Source organism: Papio anubis, chromosome 1 (assembly GCF_008728515.1).
Source record: "Papio anubis isolate 15944 chromosome 1, Panubis1.0, whole genome shotgun sequence".
Lineage (NCBI taxonomy): Eukaryota > Metazoa > Chordata > Mammalia > Primates > Cercopithecidae > Papio > Papio anubis.
The window spans coordinates 110,286,168-110,310,397 of record NC_044976.1 but is presented as its reverse complement, the minus strand read 5'-3'; the positions used below and the strand labels follow the sequence as shown (position 1 = coordinate 110,310,397).

At 48.2% G+C, this 24,230-nt stretch overlaps 1 protein-coding gene across 3 annotated transcripts in view; it reads left to right on the top strand.

The window, feature by feature from the left end:
* The window catches only part of KCND3 (potassium voltage-gated channel subfamily D member 3), a 215,286-nt gene that overhangs the window by 38,433 nt on the left and 152,623 nt on the right, over positions 1-24,230 (top strand). The gene's annotated exons all lie outside the window — the stretch shown is intronic.

The window sequence follows — 24,230 nt, the reverse complement described above, 5'->3', positions numbered from 1 at the left end:
ACAGGGCATCCTGCCTCTAAGGCCGGAAACTTGGGGTCCTCTTTGTCACTTACTCTCTGGCAAACCCACACCTCTCTGCCATAAAACCTTGTCACCTCTCCCTTCAAAGGCTTTAGGGAAGGGCTCTTCCTCAGCCAGTGCCCTGGCCAGGCCCTCCTCCTTTGCTGCCTGGGATTTCTGCCCTCCTGCCCTCACACACTCTCTCAAGATTTCCTTCATCTGCCTGCCTTTCAAGGTCCTCCCTCTCCATTCAGTCGCACTCTTATTTTGCATTCCTCTCTCCAGCAGGACATGCCTCCATTCAATAATTAATCTATTCAACATTTTTGAAGCACCTGCTGGGCACCGCTGGATCCAGGAGCGAGCACGGTCAGATGCCTGTCCTCAGGGAGTGTGAGGGAGATAAAGTCTTGCACTTGATCCGATTGGGGCAGGGCAAAAGTGCGACCATAAGGACAGGCGGAAGGTGGTGTTGTCAAACAGTGGGTTACCAGCCCATTAGTGGGTCACGAAATTAACTTAGTGGGTCACAACCAGTATTTTCAAAAACATTAAATAGAGCAGAGTAGAAATATCACAGAATGCATCACACTCATAAGGGGAAATGTTTCTTAAAAAACTTTTGGCCAGGCGCAGTGGCTCATGTCTGTAATCCCAGCACTTTGGGAGTCTGAGGCGGGTGGATCACCCGAGGTGAGGAGTTTGAGACCAGCCTGGCCAACACACTGAAGCCCTGTCTCTACTAAAAATACAAAAATTAGCCAGACATGGTGGCAGGCGCCTGTAATCCCAGCTACTTGGGAGACTGAGGCAGAAGAACTGCTTGAACCCGGGAGGCGGAGGTTGCAGTGAGCCGAGATCGGGCCACTGCACTCCAGCCTGAGCAACAGAGTGAGGCTCTGTCTCAAAAACAAAACAAAATAAAACAAAAACTTTTGTTTTCATTCTATATATTGAGTGTGTGTGTGTGTGTGTGCTGTAAAATGTATTTCTTATTTTGAGTCACAGTAAAAATATTTAGAAAACACCCATCCTTGGGAATCAAGAAAAGCTTCTTGGAAGGAATCACATATGAAACCTGAAATATTAGTAAAAGTTCATCAACCAGAAGGGTGCAGAGATAGGAGCCTGTTCTAGGCAGAAGGAATCAGCTAAAAATATGAGGGTGGGAGGGGGAAGAGGGGAGAGAGAGAACAAGCAATGAAACAAAAACGGAAAATTCATTTTTTAATTGTCTCACAAATAAAACAAGTATACTCCTGCTTCCTGCCCTTCTGTGGTGTATGTCCTCTCCCTCTCTACCCTCTCACCTTTTCCTTACCCTTCTAAATCTGACCGTTTACCTTTCCCAGCCCAACTGAGAGGCTCTCACCTGCAGGGTTCTTCCCTGGCTCTCCTGTTCTCTCTGGGTGTCTTCTGAGTGGCCCCAGTGCCAGCACCCAGCCCTGGGTTGCTCTTTTTCCTGCACTTACACGGAGTTTTAGAATTTGAAGTGCATTTTCACCTGCAGTCTCCTTTGAGTGTCCTGATAGCCATGTTAGGTGAGCAGGACATGCCATATTATCTCCACTTTACAAAAGGGAAACCAAGGCACGGGGAGGTCCACCAAGGGCCCAGGCTCACCTTGCTGTGAGTGACACAGTCAGAACCATCACCCTACTTTCTATTCCCAGACAAAAGCATTTTATTTCCATTTAGCTGGACTTGCACATGGGATACTCACACCAGCCCTTCAGCCCGATTGCAAGCCCCTGTGGGACGAAGGCCGCGTGTCATACTTCTACACCTCCCACAAGCCTAGACACTCAGAGTGAGGCTCAGAAAGTCTTGTTGTGGTTTTCTGCCCATACTGGAATATGGCATTGGCCCCCAAAGAAAGGATCTTCATGATAGCCAGCCCTTCTATTGTTTGTATTCTTCTCCGTTTGGACTTGCCCTGTCTTCTCGTTCTGCTGCTTGCTCCTCCTCCTTCTCTCACCTTCTGGAAGCCCTTCCCTTCTCACCTGTCCCTCCCTCATCTTCCCTACTTCCCTATCCCTCCCTCTCCTGCTGTGCGTGGTTCTCTGCTCACAGCTGTGATAAGAGGACCTTGCCCAGCCCTGCTGGCAGTGAGGAGGGCTAGACTGGGCCAGCTCCCCAGAGAGGAGCAGCAGGTCTGCTTGCAGCAGAGGGAAAAGACCCTGGCCACAGGCTTCCAGCTAATTGGTCCGAGGGTTTTTAAGCCTGTCTGGGGAAGTGACCTGCGCAGATGGTATAGGAACTCTCTCCGATCCAGTGGGAAAAAAGTGGGAGAACAGAAGAAAGAAGAAAGAGAAAGTAGAAGGCAGAACAGCCCTACACTGTGGGGAAGGAAGGGAAGAAATAAATTCTATCCTTAAGTGTGGGCCAGAGTCCTGAGCACCTCCCTGGCACCTCCCAGGGCTGCCGCCTCCCTACACCACCTCAGGAGGCTGGCTCTCTGCCCTGTGAATCACAGGCTCTGTGGGGAGTGATCTATTTGCTGCTAAGCACTTGTCTGTGGCAGCTTTTCCAGGAGCTGGAGTCATTTACAGATGGGAACAGCACTCATCTCTGGCAGGGGAGCCCATGGCCAGCACCAGCCCCATGGCTTGAAATAGATCTTTCTGTAGAGGCAGAGCAGAGAGGGAGGCCACACACAGGATAGGGGCATGGTGGGGTCCATTTGCCCTGTGGGCATGATGGGGCAGCCTCCCCAAAGCACACAGATAGGACTTCCCTTGGCCATCCTCATCTCCCAGGGTTCATGGAAGGAATGAGTGGTGGCTGAACAGGGCTCCTCGGAGGTCAGGCCTTTACCACGTGTCCCTCCTCACTTCCCCCTGACTGTTTACCTGACCCTCCTCACATACAGACACACATAGTGCCCACTGGAGAAGTGTCGTCGTACCCAAGACTAGGGTTACAAAGCCAAACAAAATAATACAAGCAAATAAACAAAAAACTAATTGAACAACAATTATTATCCCAGCCCAGGATTTCACAGGTCCCTCTGACAATTCTTAAACAGCTGGTCTACCAATATAGGTCATTGGTTAGCCATTATGAGAATACCTGGAGTTCTTCCAAACCTCAGCATCCCTCTTGGAAGCCCCAGACAGATGAAGAAAAACCCCCACAATGAATACGCCTTCTTGTTTTAGCTGTTTTGATTGACCATTAGCCTGAGAGAGGATTGCCTCAAGAACACATGATCTCTCATGTGTTGAAAACTGGGGTTTGAGTCCTAGTCTCACCAGTTACTAGCTGTGTGATTTAGGGCAAGGAATTTAACCTCTCCAAGTCTGAATTTCTTCATCTATGAGATGGAAATAACACACATACAATTTTCACATCACTAAAGTGAAAATTAATGAGCTTATGTTTGAGAGAGTACATTATAAACTTTAAAGTACTGTAGAAATGTTCTATTTATGTATTGCTCCATTTAGGTAAGCTCAATGAGGGCAGGAACCTTGTTTTTCTCACTGTTATATCCGTAGCACCTGGAATGGTGCCTGGCACATGGTAATCATTCACATGTTGAGTAAATTAATAAATGAATGACTGGTTATCGAGAACACAGAAACTGGGCAAAATTACCTAACCTAAAATACAACCTAATTACCTTCTGTGGAGAAAGGGACTAGTCCTGCCATCAGAAACAATTAATAAAATGGTACCAGTCTATCAATAATTACTTTGAATGTAAATAGATTAAATTCTCTAATCAAATGGCATAGAGTAGCTGAATGGCTTAAAAAAAACAAGACCCACCTCTGTGCAGCCTACAAGAGACTTCACCTTAAAGGATACTCAGACTGGAAGTGAAAGGATGGCAAAAGATATTCTATGCAAATAGGAACCAAAAGAGAGCAGAAAAAGGAACTAGTCCTGAATCTGCCATTGTATCTGCAGAACCTAATAGAGTTCCTGATCCATGCGGTCTTTTCTTATGTATTTGTTATTGATTGGCTGATTAACTGGTTAAAGAGGTATCTCCTTGGCCTTGCCTACCCAGTGGGGCCCCCATATGAGGTGTGGGAACAAAGACCAGCTCTGGCAATATATGGATAAACCCCCTGCAAACCTGAAGAGCAACACAACCTTCAGACTTCTCACTTTTCAGTATTTAATAATAATCTGCAAGTCTCTAGGGGGAGTATTAAAAGGAGAATGTGGTGTTCTCAGTCCAATGAGGTTAGAAAATAAGGAAACAGGCATGCGCTAAGCCAGAGGGGGCTGGAGACTTGGGAGTGATCCTGGCAGGCACTGGGGCTGGAGGCTTTGAATGGTCATCAAGTAAAGGAAGGCTGCCCTTTCCAGTGCCAAGGAAGGCATGAAGGACTCAGACAACATTGCTCCCATCTTGTCTACTCAACAACTGCCACATGGAGCACTGACTATGCTCTCAGCCCTTTGCTCAGCACATGGTCTACGAGAAACAGCGGCTCAGTGTTTTGTTCTATTTCTGAATGGAATGCCTTTTCCCTTGCCCACTACTTGAACACCAACTCAGACCAGGAATTGTGGAGCCTTTCCTGGCCTTCCCCAAACTCTTTCCCCTGACCCTCCCTATGCACACAGGACATTATGAGTCACTTCCTGCTTTGAGTGTCCACTGCACTCTGGGCATGGGCCCACCATGGCTTTGATAACACTTTGTGGCACTTACATAGAACAGCTGAGCTGACAATTTATTACCAATAACAGCTACTATTTATCAAGTACCTACTATGTGCCAAGCACTGGGTCAAGTGCTGTACATTATTATGTACACACTTAATCCTCACAACACCTAGTGACATGGTGTTGTTCTCCCCTTTTCTCAGATGAGGAACTAAAGCTTGTCTGAGTTCACAGGGCTAGTAAGTGAGATGGTGGAGCCAGGACCAGAGCCCAGTCCATCTGACGCCAAAGCCCATACTCCTTGCACTACTCATACAGCATGAAGAGAGCCTGCAGGGCCAGTGCACCAAGACCTCAGAGGGCCCTAACTGGTGTGGGCCTCAGACACCAAAGGAAGGCAAGTTCTTAGTAAACATCAACCTGCAGCACTGGTGGCAGCCCAGGACCCTACTCAAGATTCTTGCTTGGCAGAAAACCCAGCTGCTGGGGACTTTTGAGCACAGAAGCTGAGGCGAGAGCCCTGGAACTTCAGGGCTCTGAGAAAGTGATGAAGGGACAAGGCTGAGACCTGACCAAAGCCTGAATCGATCATTTCCACACAAATGGCTGCCCTGGACCTGTCAGAGCAGCTGCCAAGCTCCTCCCTGAGCCTCAGTGCATTCATCTGTGGAATGGGCAATGACAGTGCCTGCTTCGTGGGATTGTTGTGAGGGTTAATGGGGGTAGGCCATAGATGTAAATCTCTCAGTACAGTGCCTGAAACTGGCAGTGCTCTGTTAGTGGGAGATAGCCATAGAAGGGCCCATGGGATTTGCCCTTGATGTTGAAGGCTGCACCATGCATTCTAAACTTCTATACTAATCCAGTGTGAATTTGTCTTCCATGAATCCCCTCTTGTGCCTGCTGAGCCACACGAAGCTGCCACCTGGGTTTGTGCCGGTGTACTTCGAACAAGGGCACCAGAGGCAAGTGGTGGCATTCCACCCAACAAATCATCTGCCCTGCAGGAGGAGGGGTGCCCTGGGGCTGCCTTCACTCCTCCTCGCTGACTTCTGCTCTCCACAGGGTGTCCAGTGTGTCAGTGGGTGGGGCTGTGTGGTTCAGGCCTTAGCCCCACCACCTCTGCTCTACCACTTGACTTCCTTCCTTCCTCAAATATCTGTTGAGGACCTACTATGTGTTGGGCACAGCTGTGGCACGGGAGCCCCTGCCCCATTGTCATGGGGCTCATGGTTGAGTGACAGAGACAGGCAGACAATTGGCAGCACAGCACCATGTGTGCCAAGGCCGAGCGGTGGCGAAGACGGGAGTTCATGCTCACTGCATCGCCTGGTTCACCCTGGGTCTCCAGTAATGGTAATGGCTGAAATGCCCATATTTGTTTTCATTTACCTCCCCTTGGAGTGTAATCACCCCCAGGGAATATATTCACATGTTCCAAAAAGAACATTTACTGAGTTCCTTGTATGTGCCAGGCACCGCGGGGGACACACAAAGACCAGTGAGTGATTATCAGGGCAACAGAGGGTGGCGGGGAGATGACATGTGAGCAGATTCACTACAGGGCAGCATGCACATGCCCCCACACAGGCTGCTGGGAGGCCCCAGGGTCCAGGCAGCATGCCCAGGAGGGGCAGCTGGGGCTCACCCTGTGCCCAGGGCATGGCTGGCCGGGCTTCACCTTGAAAGGGTCTACTGGGGGAAATGACAGAGGGAGTCTTGGGCCAGATGGAGCCTCCAGAGGGAGTCTCCTTGGGAAGGGCCTCCTTGGGGGTCCTACTAAGCTGCTGTCCCACTGTTGCAATCAAGGGCACCATTTGGCTTTGTAATTGTATCTTAACCTTTCGTTAATCAGAGTGGAATGACAGTGGCAGGTGTGTGAGCCAGCAGCACTTTGCCGGCTCTGAGCGGGCTTCTTGTGGCCTGTGCCCCACTCCTTCCTCTCCCCTCAGCCGGGCCTCCCTATGGGTCTCCACAAGTGACAGAGGGACAGAGGGACAGAGGGACAGAGGGACAGAGGGGCCCGGGCTTCCCTCTACCTCCCCTGCAATCCACGCCTTCTCACCCCCCTTCAGAGGCAGCCACTTGATTGGATTTTTAATGTAGTTTTCCCCTCTTTTATATTTACATAATAATAAGTCTAATAAATAGTTGTCAAGAAGATGGATGAGGGCCCTGTCTTTATGTTTTCCTGACAGATTTAGTCCTTTATGAAACTCGCCAAAGCAGAGGCTTTTCTGCAGCTAATAAAAGGTAATCACTGTGAGGCCCCGGTTGGGTTTAGCTTGGAGTAATTGGAAAGAAAACGAAACTTGAAGCAGTTTCTGGATTTGGGTCCTGGCCATGCCACTCCTGGGCTGAGTGAACTTCCTCAGCCTCAGTTTCTTCCTCTGTAAAATGGGGTGAATAATGCCTGTCCTGCCTGCTCCATGGGGCGGAAGGACTGTGAGAAAGCACTTTGTAAAGGCAGATGCATCATCTGAGTGCAGTGAACACACCTGGATGGCCTCCTGTTCTCACCAGCCTCTTCCCCTCCAGGCTCGGGACTGACCAGGTGATGCACACGAGGCATGACCCAGCAACACGCTGTGCAAATAGAACCCTTCTTCTGGGAGAAAGGGCAAGGGTTAGCCCAGCCCCTGAGTAAACATCAGGAGACCTAGGTTCTAGCCTCAGGTCTGCTTCTGCCTTACTGTGTGACTTTGGACAAGTCACTCACCCTCTCTGGACCACACCCTCCTCCCCTGTAAGATGAGAGTATTCCATAAGCCAGTATCTAAGTTTCCTCCAGCTTGAACTGCCTCTAGTCTGATGGGCAGGGGAGATGCTGGGGCTGCAGGCTGGGTGAGGCTGGGCATGGTGCGCTCCATGGAGAAGGAGCTAAGTGGAAACAGGTGGGGGCCAGGGCCCCTCTGCCCTATTTGCAGCTGTGCTTCTTGGCCAGGATTCAGCCAGGGTCTGGCTGCATCTGAACTCATACTGGGGTGTATCTTTTATTACTTCCTTCTCGACTAGAATGCCACCCCGCGCCCCCCACCCCGACCCCATCCATCCAGCCTGAGGTGCAGCCTCCCCACACTGAACACTCACTTCACTCCTGGGTGTCACCTTCTCCTGGACAGCTTGCCCTTTCCTGCTCACAGCTCACCTCTTCTAGAAGTCGTCCCCATGAGTGCCTCCTCCTTTCTTCTCCGCATGCCCTCCAGCATAGCATTCATGGGTTTTAGCTTTGGTTCCTCAGCCAGGAGAGAGGCCAGGTGTATGGTGCTTAAGGACATATCTACTTTTGTTTCAGAAAGAAGGCTGGGAAGACCAAGTTCTGCACTTCCTAACTGACCTTGAGAAAGCCATTTAAATGGAGCCAGAGCCTCGTTTCCTCCTCTAGAAAATGGAAATGCTGTAGTTCTTTCCTGACTTAAAATGGAATCTCCACCCCCTTTCCTGCTTTATTTTCTCCCTAACACATTGCATCCTGTGTCTTGGTTTGGGTTCCCCTGAAAACAGAGCCAGGACCAAGACTTGGGGTGGCAATGCCAGGTGGCAGGCGTAAGACAGGAAGGTGGAAAAGGCGGCAATGGGTGTAGTGAGTTGGTTATCCGGAGGGCATGAGGGACTTGGCCCATGGGCTTCAGGGACCTGTAGGAACTGTGGGGACAGTGCCTGGAACATTTGACTTTTGTCTCCCACTGGCTGTTCCCTTGGCTCAGCAAAACAGAACAACCCTGAGGTGCCTGCCTGGCATGGACTCGGGCATCCACCACCCCTGCTGTCAGTGACACGGGCAGGAGGTATGGCATAGCGCCCCAGTTAACCACCCCATTTGATTCTCTACTAGATGTTTTTCCTATTTGTTTTACCATCTGTCTTCCTCCCCAACCACACAAAAATGTAAGCTCCACACGGACGGGGATTTGTGGCTGTTCACTACTGTGCCTAGAACTGTGCCTGGTATATTGCAGATACTCCATAAGTATGTGTTTTGGATGAATAGATGAGCAGATTAAAAGGAATAATGCACATACAATTTTTAGTACAGGACCTGGCTCATAGTACATGCCCAATGAACACTTACTATTTCCATTATTGAATTATGTGGACGTGGCTTGTGCCTACCAGGGTTCGGGTGGGCAAAAGGGCAGAGGCATTTTTCTCTTATACTGCAAGTCCCTGGAGCAGGATAAGCTGATAGATTGCAGGAGCCTGTGAAAAGCAGCAGCCCCATGCAAAGCAAGGTGATCTGATGATTATTGGCAGCAGGTCAAGGCTCTGGTTCCCTGACCCCCCCGTCCACGTGGCCTCTGATGGGCTGACTGATGGGGCCTCTTGCGTCCCGCCCTAGGGAACACTTGTCCTTGCTAATTGTATGTCAAAGAAAAGCTGTTTCCTATGTCAAAGGCAGTTTCTGTTCTTCTGTCAGAAATTCAAAGACCATATTTCAGTTGCAAGCGGGGAGACAGTGTGCTTAGAGGTTCCCCTTCCTGGGGCCAGGGCTGCAGGGTCCTCCTCGTTGGCTCCCTGAGGCTTGGGGCTGTAGGAGCAGCCCTGCCTCTGGCTGCCTGTCATCTGCTGGGGCTTACGATGCCATTTGTTCTAATTCTTGTTGACATTTCATTTCACACACTATTAAATGAACCTCTCCAGAAGGGATGGGAGAGAAGTTTGCTTTAGTGAGAGAGGAAAAGTAATGTGTACTCGAGGGTAAAACAAGGCCCTGATTTATTTCTGTGATAAAAACCCCAGTAGATATGGAGCTAGGCCCCCCCAGCCCTGGGGAACTGGATGGAGGGTTTGGGCTCTCCGAGATTATATATCGCCAAAGACCTATTCAGCCCTGCTGCTTGCAGAGAGACTGGGGCAAGACTGGGGCAGCTGGGGAGGTGGGAGAGGGCCTCCAAAGGGTCCCAACAGCAGGAGGCACCAGATTACCTCCCCACGAAGAGATACAGAGCTGACACCATTCCATAATGTTGGCTTTTCTGGGTGCCCAGCAGTGAGAAGTAGAAAATGTGTCTGTTTTTTGTTGTTGTTGTTGTTGTTTCTGTGAAGCTGGTCACCAGCTCTGCAGAGGCCCTGCTCTGATTTTTAACCCTGACATAGCAGCAGCTGCCACTTATCTGAGATAAGTTTGTCAGAGCAGGACATTCTTCCTTCTTCCCCTCCTGCCTCGCTGCTTTCCTTTGAGAAGTATTTATTGAACATCTACTTTGTGCCAGGCTCTGTTTTGGAAGCAAAGAACAGCAGTAAACAAGGCAAACACAGCCCCTCCTCTCATGATATTTACACAAAGAAGAGAACCATGAAGGATTCAGTTACCACAAGTGGTCAAAACCTTGGCTGTACATTGGAAACACCAGGGTGTGTATGTAGGGTGGAAAGTGGAGGGGGAGAGATTTAAAAATGTGAATGCCTGAGTCTCCACACCAGAGGCTCTGATATCATCGATGAAGGGTACAGTGGACCCTTGGCACTTTCTACCTCTCCCCAGATGATTATCATGTGCAACAAGTTGGAGAACAATTGCATGACAATGTGGTAAATGGTATGAAGGAGGATTCAAAACTGCATTGAGACAATAAATCACCTTGCGGGAGGCCACAGTAACCAAAACAGCATGGTACTGGTACCAAAACAGATACATAGACCAATGGAACAGAGCAGAGACCTCAGAGGTAACACCACACATCTACAACTATCTGATCTTTGACAAACCTGACAGAAACAAGCAATGGGGAAAAGATTCCCTCTTTAATAAATGGTGTTGGGAAAACAGGCTAGCCATATGCAGAAAACTGAAACTGGACCCCTTCCTTACACCTTATACAAAAATTAACTCAAGATGGGTTGAAAACTTGAACGTAAGACATAAAACCGTAAGAACCCTAGAAAAAAACCTAGGCAGTACCATTCAGGACATAGGCATGGGTAAAGACTTCATGACCAAAAACACCAAAAGCAATGGCAACAAAAGCCAGAATTGACAAATGAGATCTAATTAAACGAAAGAGCTTCTGCACAGCAAAAGAAACTATCATCAGAGAGAACAGGAAACCTACAGAATGGGAGAAAATTTTGCAATCTATCCATCTTGACGCAGGGCTAATATCCAGAATCTACAAGGAACTTAAATTTACAAGAAAAAAACAACCCCATCAATAAGTAGGCAAAGGATATGAACAGACACTTCTCAAAAGAAGGTATATATTCGGCCAACAAACATATGAAAAAAAAGCTCATCATCACTGATCATTAGAGAAATGCCAACCAAAACCACAATGAGATACCATCTCATGCCAGTTAAAATGGTGATCATTAAAAGTCAGGAAACAACAGATGCTGGAGAGGATGTGGAGAAATAGGAATGCGTTTACACTGTTGGTGGGAGTGTAAATTAGTTCAACCATTTTGGAAAACAGTGTAGCGATTCCTCAAGGATCTAGAACCAGAAATACCATTTGACCCAGCAATCCCATTACTGGGTATATACCCAAAGGATTATAAATCATTCTACTATAAAGACACATGTACACATATGTTTTTTGTGGCACTATTCACAATAGCAAACACTTGGAACAACCCAAATGCCCATCAATGATAGACTGGATAAAGAAAATGTGGCACATATACACCATGGAATACTATGCAGCTATGAAAAAGGATGAGTTCATGTCCTTTTCAGGGACATGGATGAAGCTGGAAACCATCATTCTCAGCAAACACAGGAACAGAAAACCAAACACTGAGTGTTCTCACTCGTAAGTGGGAGTTGAACAATGAGAACGTATGGGCACAGGAAGGGGAACCTCACACACCAGGGCCTGTTGGGGGGTGGGGGACTATGGAAGGGATGGCATTAGGAGAAATACCTAATGTAGATGACGGGTTGATGGGTGCAGCAAACCACCATGGCACGTGTATACCTATGTAACAAACCTGCACGTTCTGCACATGTGTCCCAAAACTTAAAGTATAATTTTAAAAAATCAAAAATAAATAAATCACCTTGTGGGGCCTGACGGTTTGAAGAATTCCTTCAGGAAGTCGTGTTTGGCCTGAGATCCAGGACAGAGCTTCTCAAATGTTAATGGGTCTACCACAGACCTTCTGAGGATCTTGCTAAGTGCAGATTCAGATTCAGACGATCTGAGTGAGGCCTGTGATTCTTCTCATAAGTTCCCTGGTGATACCAGTTCTGCCTGTCTGGGGACCAAACATTGAGCAGCCATAAAGAATGATTAGGAATGACCTAGGCAATTGGGGTGTAAGTACAGCAGTGGACCTTCAGGGGTCCCCTGTTTAGCTCTTCATTCCTTTGCGTGAGGTCCTAGCTTGCCTCCCTCCTCTGCTCAGGACCCAGTGATGCCTCCTCTCACTTTGAATAAAAGCCAGAGTCCTTGCTGTGGCTGGCACATCCCTGCTCCCTCTCTGGGATTATTGACATTACTCTCTCCCTTGCTCTGTGCAGTCCTGGCGGCCTCCCTGCTGTTTTTCTATTTAGCCAAGCACATTCCTGCCTCAGGGCGTTTACAGTTTCTGCTTCTTCTCCCTGGACCCTCTTCCTCAGATAACCTTTACTTCTTTCAAGTTTCCATTCCAAGTCCACTGATGGAAGAGGCATTCCTTTTGCACCCTAGATAAAATTTGCATCCCCACTGCCGCTGTCTCTATCCCCTTTCCCTGTGTTATTCTTCATAGCACGTACCACCATCTGACATAGTTTTTCTTATTGATGATCTAGCTCCCCAGCTCTCCAAGAAAGCAGGGACTTATCTGCTTTATTTCCTATTACATTCTGACTCCAGCCTGGCACATAGAAGGTGCTTAGTAAACATTTGTTAAGTAAATGACTAAGGTTGGTTTCATGTTCATACATGAACTAGAATAGTGTCTGGCAGGAAATAGGCATTCAAGGCAGGTTGAATATGAGAATGAATGGGCAAATGAACAAACCAACATACTCTAGACTCAGCTCAGACCGCAGCCGGAGGCAGGTCACTTCCCCTCCCTAGTCCTGGATGTCACTGTAAGATGGAAGGCTGGGTGTGATGATTTCCAGGGTTTCTCCCATCACTAACAGTCAGTGGTTCTGTTTTTATGAGGGCTTAAGTCAGTGAGGATACCTGTTTGGCTGCAGTGAAATAGCCTTGTTGGGAGAAGTGAGCTGAAATGTTGAGAAGTCAGGTTGAGGTCAAACTAGAGGTGACTTTGAAGACTGGGCTTCAGACTTCACCTTCCTTCCAAAGGCAATAAGGGGCCACTGAAGGTTGTTGAGTGAGAGAGTGACATGATCAATGTGGTACTTTAGAAAGGCCAACGGGGCAGAACAGACTGGGTGGTGGGGCAGGGTGATTACGCCTCTGGCCGGCTCTCCATCTTGGCTCCTTGGCCCAGAATATGTGTTCAGGTCTGCCCAGGGAATGGAGGGAGAGGCTGGTAGACCCGTTTCTAGGCCATGAATTCTAGCTAAGGGCCTGTCCCCTTCTCTTTGGCCATCCCTGGGAATGGAGACTGAGTGGCCAGGAAGCTCCCGGACTTTGTTGCCCTGACCTCGTCCCTCTGATGGTTACACTGTTTTATGCCTGCAGGTCTTACGCTTCACTGTAACAGACTTGTTACAATGAGCCCCAGTGTGGAGCAGTCCGCTGGACTGTCAGGGGCATCTGCTTGAATCTCATTTCTACAGCAAACATTCTTTTCATCCTCTGCTACAACCAGCAGGCTCTGTGGGCCAGACCTCCACCCACCTTCCCCCAGGGAGTCTGATGACCTGGGGCATGGCTGGTGGAATGGAAAAGTGCCTGGTGCTGGTCGGTCTTCAGCAGGGTCAGCATGAATCCTAATGCTGCCTGTGGAGGGGTTGCCTGGGGTGGCCAGAGAGGTCACTGTGTCTGTCTCCAGAAAGAGAATGCTTGGAACCTCTGGGAACTCAGACTGCAGCTCACCAAGTCCACGAGGGACTCATGCTTTCCCTCTCCTCCCCTCCCCCAAAACCTGCTCCTCTCCCTTGTTCCTCATCTCAGGAAATGGCCCATTGCCTCTCTAGGGTGTCAGCCCAGCCTGGGACTTATGCAGACAACTCCCTCTCCCCACACCCACATCCATCAATGTGTGCCTGTTTGTACCTTCTAAATGTTTATGCATTCACTCCTGAGACCCTTATCATTGATCAGGCAAAATTATCCCACTAGCCTCGCAACTGGCCTCCCAGTCTCTAGTCTCACCCCCATCCAACCGTCTCATGATGAGTTGCAAGGATCATTCATTAGCCATTCATTCAACAAACATTGAGTGGCTTCTATGTACCGAAAGCTGTGTGAGGCACTGGAGATGCAGTGATGAACAGGAAAGCCCACAGTGTCTAGATGGAGAGACAGTGCCCCCAAGTCACTTCAATAATAAAATTCCAATTGGATTTAGAAGTACTGTGGTGGAAAGGAAGGAGGCCTGAGAGTGCTTGGCAGAGGGAGCGAGGACGTTTCCCTGAGTCGTTAGGATAGGACTTTCAGTGCCCTCTCACTCACGCAGTGAAGCCAAGATCCTTGGCAGGGTGGCCAGGGCCTTCTCCTTTTCTGACTGCTGCTTCCCACCCCAGCCTCAACTCTTGCCTGTCCCGCCAGATGACACCAAGCAACCCTGTCCACCCTCCATTTCCTCGTGCCCAGCACCCTTTGCTCTTGCTGTTCCCTCTGCCTAGAATGCCATTTTCACCTTTCTCTCTGGTCACTATGCATTTATCCTTTAAGACTCAGACCCTCCTTCCGGGAAGCCCACCTGGTCCTCTGTTTCTGCACTGCGATCAAACCTACTTCGTCATATTTTTATCTGTTCTGGGGTCTGCTTGCTCCACTAGGCCCTTATTCCTCCTTGGGGAGCCCTCTGCTCACCAATGCTGGCACGTTGCAGGGACTTGGTAAATATTATTAAGCTAAAAATGTCTGAGCTGGGACCAGCCTCACCAGTGGTAGATTGCAAGCTCTGAATGGACACAGCCAGTCTTCAAACTTGGGCTCTCTCCATCTCTTTACTTTACTCTTTTTAATACACGCAGTATTATTGAAATGCATACAGGGGCAGTCTGTGCATGCAGTGTGACTCTGTGTAATCAGCAAATTCATGGGAACTACAAAAAGCACAATTTATCAGGATGTTTCCATGTTTTCTGCATGAATTATACAGAACAGGTTTGTGCTATGAGTTTTGCTATTTTTATAAACCAGTCTTGCACAGTTTATTTTCCTTTAGCACATTTGTTGGGATAATTACATAGGGGGCATGTGTGTATGTGTGTATAATTGAAAAGTGGATTGGGGGTGTTCTGTGCTCCCTGTGAGTTGGAATGCGGTCGGGCTTCCAAGAGGATGCTCTAGAACTCTCTGGATCTGCCATCAGGGCTATAGGACCCTTGGCCCCTCGGCTCCTCGGCTCCTTTTCCACAAACATGAACAGGGAAAGTTTGCCCCTCAATTTACAGGAGAGACAGGTCTGCTCTGGTGCCAAAATTAGAGGAGCTAATGCGGGTAAGGACTTAGTACAGCTCCTGGCACACTTGAGTGTTCAGCAAAAGATAGAGGCTGTCTCCATCATTATCATTATTGTTGCCATTTTAATTAATATTTCATTTTGTTAATCATCACCAAGTGTATCACCAAAATACTAAAGATTTGCATCTCCCAGGGGAAAAAGGACACATTTTTCCTCTCTGGGCAATAATAACCAATTAAGGATATTAAAAGGATTTTATTTATGTAGATCTCTCTCCACGTAAATGAGTAAAAACAGGCAAGTCAATTGTCTGGGAGTAAGGGAAGCAGGTGGTTGCACAAATAATCCACAAGCCAAGAGAGTGGACTCTGAAATCAATTCAGATTTTAGAGTCAAGCCAGGGAGCATGACGTAGGTCGGCTGGACCAGTTTGAAAGGGTTTGGCTGATGAAGTATCCAAAAGACTTTTTTAATAAGGTTGTTGAATATACAAAAGGGTCCCAATGGCAGGGACTCTGTGAATGATATTTCAATAAAGTTCCTCCTTGGGAATTTGAGAATCTACTGAAAGCCATAAGACTTGTGTTTATGGACATACCCCATGTTCAAGTTTGCCATATAGATAGATGGATTTGGCTTTAAGTCTGGTGACCTCCAGTGATTACTCAGTTTGTAGTCAAGAAGCAAAGGTGACATCCATCAGTCAACTGATATAAACAAATCAGAAGAATAGCTAATAGTTGTTGAGTGCAAACTACATGCCAGGCATTACTGTAAGTGCTCTATATGTATTAACTTGTTTAGTAATCACAGCAGTCTCACATGACTTAGATACTATTAGTATCTCCATGAGGAAACTGAGGTATAGCAGTTTACAGCACTTGCCCAAATTCACCCAACTGCTAGATGACCAAACCAGGATACAGACCCAGACTCCAGAGGCTGTGCATACAACTGCCCCATTATTTGCTTCACTGCCTACACTGTCCAGACACAGATTCAGAGGATGCACACACATGCACAAATATACCAAACATGCATGCACACACTTACATGCCTACTGGGTGGCAGATTTACATTCCTTTTTCTAAGAATGATAATGGCTTTTCCAGAACACACACCAGTCTGGCAGGGGTGCTGGTCTGGGATTAATTTACAAATTCCCCATGGATTAGACAACTGCTTTCACCTGGGCCTTCCATGTTTGGGGCTGAGGTGCTTGCTGTGGCCAGCCTCTCCCAGCTCAGGTTTGTCTGAACCTATTGGTCATCAGCTGCCCTGATTCCTTAGCAAGCAAGAGTTTTTGAGAGATGCAGAAACTGCTTGGGCTGAGCCCCACGTCTGATGAGTCTGTGCCTTTGACTCAGATGTCTTGTCATGAGGCCAGAGATGGAATGGGCTGGGGGCTGGGGTGTCTGGAGTGTCTGGAGGATGGGAGGGAGTCTGCTGTCTTGGGCAGGCCTTTCAGCTGAAGCCTCCACTCCACCCTAGTAAAGCTACGCCAGCAAAATAGCCCTCCCTCCTGTGCCCCTTGCATCATTTCCAGCCTGTCCTCCCACCCCAGCAGTGGGTCAGTTACAGGGCTGGGAAACACCTGTTACTTGGGAAGATGGCTGTGATTATGGCATACTCTCACGAGGACAAAAGATGATGTCCACCTGGGGGAAGTGAAAGCCATCAGGGCCCAAAGTACTGACATGCTCTTATCACAGGTACCTGGCCTTCCCTGCCTCTCTGGATACCAGAGAGGGGGACATGGATGTAAAGGGATGGACGAGGAACTTTCAACCCACTCTCCTTCCTCCCCAGGCCCTACCTACCCAACCTACACCGTCAGGACAGCCTTGACCTGTCCTCAGAACCTGGTCTCTCTCACTTGGCCCTTTGACTGATATTGCCAACTCTGTTTCTAGGGGATGGTATTTCAGGGGAAAACTGGGCCTTGAAAAGATTAAGTTCCTACATGTTCCTGGGTATGTGGAGAGCTGGCTGGGACTAAGCCTGGTTAGCCCCAGCCCACTCTCCACACACCGGGGCATGTAGTCCCAGAGAATAAAAATTCATCTTAGTAGCTGCCTTCAGAAATATATAATCAAGAGGGTAAATCTGCCTCTGAAAAATCGTAAAATGCATAATAAACATCAGAGTCAAAAAGAAAGGAATTTGGTTGATATATGTCCCTCCAGTCACGTGGATAAATGGGAGTTGACTATGTTGTTTAGGACCGGAGCTCTGTAGCCTTGGTCAGGGCAGCTGCCCCTTGTAATATAGAGGAAAGAGCAACATGGAAGTCCCCATGACCCATTGCTGCCAATTGTTCTACTCTCCCTCTCTGGCTACTGAACCACTGGACAAGTGATTTGTACTTCTGTGACTTCCTCATCTGTAATGTAGGAATAACCCCATAGGATGGCAAATAAAATTAAGTGATGGGTGGTAAAGTGTCTAACACAGTCAAAACTCACCGAATCCTTGTTCTCTTTAAGAGCAGCAACAAATGCAAATGTGAGGTAGAGGTCTCACTTCCTTGAACATAAGAAAGCTACTGAGAGTAGGGAGGAAAATGAGGGAGAAGGAGGCCTCAGCAATATACTGCAGTGATTCAAAACCAAGAGTTGTCTGTGATCATATTGACTTGTTTCACGATCCTTATTGGGAGTGCATTGGCCTAAATTCCCATTCTACAGATGGGGTAGACGGAGGCCTAGGTTGGAAAAACACAGTCCACTCCCTACACTCCTGGCACAGCACCAAGCTAAGGAGAATTGTTAGGCTGGATGTACCCAGAACATTCACCTAGAGGAAAAAATAAGTTTCCTAGATGCCCCAGGCCAAAGGAGAATTGCAGCTTAGCTGCTGGTTCTTCCTTTAGGGTTCCCAGGTTGGAGGCAGGGGCCCAAGGAACTGTGCCACACAACTTCTCATCCACGTTGTCTTCTCACACAGGCAGTAGACCTTTCCTTGTCCCTTGGACGTGATATTTCCTATGGATACAACCTGTATCTCTGCTGCAAATATTCCAGCAGCAGTGCAGGTGGATTCAGCTCAAAAGTAGATTCCCATGTGGAGCCGACAGCTGCTCCAGGTGAATTTTCAGATCTTTTTGAACGCTGGGATTCTATGACCCGTGAAGGCCCACTGTGCACATCTGACAGTAACAGGAGCATCACACACAGTGTGATCCAGCACCTACTGTGAGAGAGGGCCTCTGCTAAGCGTATTACATGGTTCATTTTCTTTAGCCTTCATGCAGATCCCATAAGGTAGATATTATCTTCATCCCCATTCAACAGAGGAGGAATCTGAGCCTTGAAAAGATTAAGTGCTTTGCTGAGATCACAAGCTGGCACGTAGCAAAGTTGGGAGTCTGGCCCAGGTAATTCTAACTACGCCTTGTGGCCTCCCTGAGGCCATGGGTTAGGGTCGGCAGTATTTTCTAGGGAGAAGTCCTTCTAATCCTGGAGTCCAAACCCCAACCCAGCTGTGGAACTGAGCAATGCTCCTGCCCTCTGAACATCTCATTGTCCACTTGAAAAACAGGAACTAAAAATGAAAAGCATTAAAGTTGGCTTATAGACCACACCTCCAAGCCCTGCTTCCCACCTCCTACTTTTACAGGTGAGGAGACAGCAACCTGGAGACTTGGAGTGACTTATCCAGAGCCACATGGGGAGAAGCTCGGCTGCCACAGACTGACCTGCTGAGCTCCCGCACCACCTTCCCCAGGGCCTTTGGGAGGAGGAGAATAAGCATTCAGCTAGTGGGATGGGTCCAGTTGTTGTCATTTTTTCTCCTTCAATCTGCTTCTGTGAACAGATGCTTGATCTGTGCCTCCTGCCTATAGCACAGTATCTAGGCTGGGGGAGGGTTGGGATTGTTTTTAAAGTCTTGGGCAGTGTAGACAGATCAAGTTCTTTAATCCAGATTACTGAAGTGCTTTTGTGCCATGACTGATAAACAAGCACAAATTGATTAAGTACAGACAGCGTCTGGAAATGTGGAGGAGATGTCTAGTGAAAGTCACTAGAATTATGTGGGTTTAATCATGGAAAGCTTCCTGAAGGAGGAGATTTCAGAGGAGGATCAGGAAAACCTATCAGCTTTGAAAGGTGAAGCTTGGCCTCCCTGCCTCCTTTCCCACATGCATGCCACTCTTGATTTGGTCCTGCTACCTGGATGCCTCCCCAGCTCCATTCAGAGCCCCTTTAGAGGCCCATCCCCAGAGCAGCATCCCCTGACATCTTATGAGACGCTGCTATAATTTCGTGAATGCTCTTCTGCCAGGATTCAGACTAAGGCTTCCTGAGGCTCCTAACAGGACGCTCATGTGGAATGGTAGGGGTAAGTTTTTCTCTGGACTCTGCCCCCTACCCTGACTTCCTTTATAAGCTAACACTCACAAAGTACTTACTAAGTGACTGGGGCTGGGCTAAGCAGTTTCTGTGCTTCATATGCGTCTCACAGTGACTGGTGAGTTGTTGGTACTTGTATTAATCCAGTGCCAGCTACTCGGGAGGCTGAGGCAGGAGAATGGCGTAAACCCGGGAGGCAGAGCTTGCAGTGAGCTGAGATCCGGCCACTGCACTCCAGCCTGGGCAACAAAGCGAGACTCCGTCTCAAAAAAACAAAACAAAACAAAACAAACAAACAAAAAATCCATCCTCAGGCTGCTATGAAGAAATACCCAAGACTGGGTAATTTATAAAGAAAAGAGGCTTCATTGACTCAACAGTTCCACGTGACCAGGGAGGCCTCAGGGAACTTACAATCATGGCAGAAGGCAGCTCTTCACAGGGTGGCAGGCGAGACAATGAGTGCTAATAGGGGAAATGCCAGATGCTTATAAAACCATCAGATCTCGTGAGAACTCACTATCACGAGGGCAGCACGGGGGAAACTGCCCCCATGATGCGATTACTTCCACCTGGTCCCACCCTTGACACATGGGGATTCTCGGGATTACAATTTAAGATGAGATTTTGGGTGGAGGCACAGCCAAACCATATCAGTACTCTAAAAGTGTTTGCTGATGAACAAAAGTTAAGCAGCTAATAAATGGCTGGGCCTACACTGGAACCCAGTGCTCCAAGACCTCAGAGCAATGCGTACCACCATATCACATCACACTCTGTTCTTTTTAAATCCCCGGGCCACCTGTTGGCAAACTTTTAGCCTAAAATGCAATTTCTAGTGGGGACTTCCTGCAGGGCCAGGTTTTGGATAGATGAGAGGAATCAGGAGCACAGAGTTGTTGCAAAACAAGAAACCAAACACAACATATAGTATGTGTGAACTTTCAGGACAGTGCTGGGTGAAATAAACGAGTTACAAAAGGACAAACTCTGTATGACTCCATTTATATGAGGTATCTAGAGTAGTCAGATTCTTAGAGTCAGAAAGTAGAATGGTGGCTGCCAGGAGCTCAGTGCAGAGGAATAGGGAGTTAATGTTTAATGGGTACAGAGTTTCAGTGGAGGAAGATGAAAAAGTTCTGAAGATGGATAGTGGTGATGGCTGCACTGCAATGTGAATGCACTTAATGCCACTGCATTGTAAGCTTTAAAAATGGTAAAACAAACCAACAAAACCCGAGAGACCCAGTCCTGAGCACAAGTGAAGAGGGTGGAGCTGGTCAAGAGCTGGCCCTTGTGGGAGGCAGAATAAAGCCCCAGATGGTGCTGAAACTCTCATCCCCTGCACCTGTGGCTATGTTACCTTTTCTGACATAGGGGAATTAAGGCAGCAGGTGGTATTAAGGTTGCTAGTTAGCTGACCTTAAGAAAGGGAGAGTTTCCTGAGTTACCCAGGTGGGCCCAGTGTAATCAGAAGGGTCTTTAAGGTGGAAGAGGGAGGCAAGAGGGAAGGTCAGAGTGATGCACTCTGAGAAGGACTCGGCCTGCTGTGGCTGGCTTTGAAGGTGGACGACAGTGGCCACAAGCCAAGGGCTAACCCAGGGAGGCCCATTGCAGACCTTTTATCTCCAGAAATGTATACATTGGTGGTGCTGAAGACACTACGTTTGCATTTGTAAGAGCTACAATGGGAAACTAATACAGTCTTGGAGCAGGGGCATTTGCCACCATGGTGAGCCCACCCCTGCAAAGTTCCGTGTCAGTCTGGCCCATTCCTCATCTTAAGGAATGTCCTAGTGGGAAAAGGGAGCTGTTATCTCATGGGACAGAAGATGAGTCTCTGCAACTGCCCAAAACATCAAACCCTAAAATAATGATAATCATGCTAGCAAGTACACAGCACTGTGTGCCGAGGCTGCCCTAAGCCCTCGTTTTGTGCTGACTTACAAGCTCCCCATAATAGCTATGTGAGGTAGTTACTGTCTTAGTCCATTTTACAGATGAGGAAACGGAAAACCAGAGAGGTTAAGCAACTTATTCAAAATCACATGCAGCCTGTAAATGATACAGCTAGGATTTGAACCCAGGCCCTAGAATCTGCTTTCAGTGACTACACTAGGAAAGTGATGGGCTCTCCTTTCTGTGGGAACTTTTCCTTGAGGAAGACAGTCTGCCCTCAGGGAGAACTCTACCGGTTTTTTTAGGGGGTGGGTGGGAGACTCCTTCCACATGCTGTTGGTTTCATTTGCTGTTGTGTTTTATTTATTTATTTTTTTTTGAGACGGAGTCTCGCTCTGTCGCCCAGGCTGGAGCGCAGTGGCCGGATCTCAGCTCACTGCAAGCTCCACCTCCGGGGTTTACGCCATTCTCCTGCCTCAGCCTCCCAAGTAGCTGGGACTACAGGCGCCCACCACCTCGCCCGGCTAGTTTTTTGTATTTTTTAGTAGAGACGGGGTTTCACCGTGTTAGCCAGGATGGTCTCGATCTCCTGACCTCGTGATCCACCCGTCTCGGCCTTCCAAAGTGCTGGGATTACAGACTTGAGCCACCGCGCCTGGCTGGTTTCATTTGTTTATTCTGGGTGTATGAAGGCCATGGGAAACGTTACTGAGCTTTTAGGAATCGGAACAGTACAAGAAGGTATTATCAGAAGCGTCCCACCCTCCTCATCTCTTCTCCCAGTTCCCATTCCTCCTTCTTTTTCATCCCTTTCCCACCTATCTCTTGTAGGTAGCCAATCTCTTAAGTTTCTGGTTTATCTTTCCTCCATTCTTTTGCACAGATGAGCAAGATGACTGTGTGGTTTCTTACATCCCTCTCCTTCTCATGCGAGGCAGAGTATACTATAGATACTCTTCTGCGCTTTCCTTTGTAACCTAACTTGTTCAGGAGACAACGTGCTGGATGTGCTGTGGATCAGCTTCCTTCATCACAAAGACGGGGGTGTTGTGGGATGGGGCTGGATAAAGAACCCACCTATCCCCAGCACACACTTTGGTTTAAAACAGAATGACCTTGTAGCATCGCAACCTTTTTCACCTGCAGAACTGAGCTGCCTGGGTGTGTGCCCTGCAGTGGCCTCTCTTCCTGGCATTTCCAGCAGGTCACAGTTAAGTCTCACTGTATCTTTGCCATCCTGATAATGAAGATAGAAACCAGAATTCCCATGTTGCTGGAGAAGAAACTGAGACTCAGAGGGGATTTTAAGTCACTTACTCAATTACATGATGATTCAGCACAGAGTTAAGCCAAGACTCCTATTTTATTTATTTATTTATTTATTTATTTATTTATTTATTTGGCTACACTTGAGTGCAGCCAGTGGTGCTTTATGGAGATGGTTACTGAGAAGGGGGTTAGGGGGTGCAACCTAGCCATGAGGACCAGAGGCAGGCAAGTGCCCTGGGGCCAGGTGGACAGGAGCCAGAAACCCCTTGCCCAGGTCCAAGGTCTGCTGGCTTCTTGGTCCACTGCTCACTGATTCAGTTATCCATCCAACCAGCATTCATTGAGGAGCACCTTGTGCCTTCCTGCAGAGAGAATCTGAATGAACGCTTTCCCATCCACAGATGAACACGCCAGTTCTGGTGTCACGTTAAATGACGAAGGCCCTCTGCCTTTGGGTGTGCTAGAGTTCAGCACTCTGTGCAGTATATGAGACCCTCTTTTGGGGTTCCCTCCAGCCCCAGGATTTATCAACTGCTAACACAGGGATGCCCTCCTGTTCCTTGTCACCTCGGTTTTCAAAGCCAATTTTCTGCGACTTTCAACACAACTTACTGCTTAGAAAGAAAAAACAAAAAACACACACCAAAAAAATGAAAACAGTGAATTGCATCAAATCGCCTCGCTTTGTCCCGCATTCCAGCAGCCCTTCTAAATCTGCCTACCTAATTAGCTTCTTCTCCTAACCCAAAATATGATTAAATCTGTATTAAAAATATCTGTGCAGAGTAGGATCAGACACACCTGAGCATTTTCTAAATTTAGCAAAGGACAATGGGCCCTGGGTTACTTTAATTGGGTGCAGGATTGCTGCAGGAATACATTTTAATTTGGATTGCCAGAGCGGTTCTCTGTCTCCTGCCTTTAAATTGCGTAGCAGAGGAAGGGGGAGCGTGATGGGGCCCGTTCATAACTGCCATCCCTCCCAACTTATCTGGAAGCTGAATGAACAATGTGCGTCTGCTGGGGGAGGGGACAGGCAGCCAAAGGGTGTTCCTGGCCACTCAGCTCAGTGGCTCCAGGAGCACTGCTTTGACAGGTAGAAAGGCGCAAGCAGGATGGGAGAGGCAGTCGTGGGATCCCTGCAGTGTCCTCTTCACTCACTTTTTTTCTGGGAGCCCCCAGTAGTTCCCTTGGCTTTCTGGTACTATGGGAGGAGGTGCTCACTCAGAGGTGAGAAGCAACTGTGTAGTTAGGACAAGAACTTAAAAAAGGAACAGTTTCAATTAGGAGGTGCATCTCCAAGGTTTTCTGTCAGTTCCTTTGCTGAAAGATGAATCAGTGCCACTCGATAGTGCCACTGATGATAATGATGTCCCCCCAGGAGATGCCAAGGCAGGCTCCTTACAGAAGGCTTGAATGACTTCCCTGATTGTACCTACCACCCTCCATAGCCGGGGAAGCAGGAGGCTGGGAGTCCCAGCATCTGGAAACCACTTGGGTAAAGTCAGCCAGGGGTGCTCAATAGAGAATAGTTGACTGAGCAGTGGCAGTTGTGGGGGGCGGAACACAGCAGAGAACCGAGGAGGTGACCTGGTTGCCCAGGTA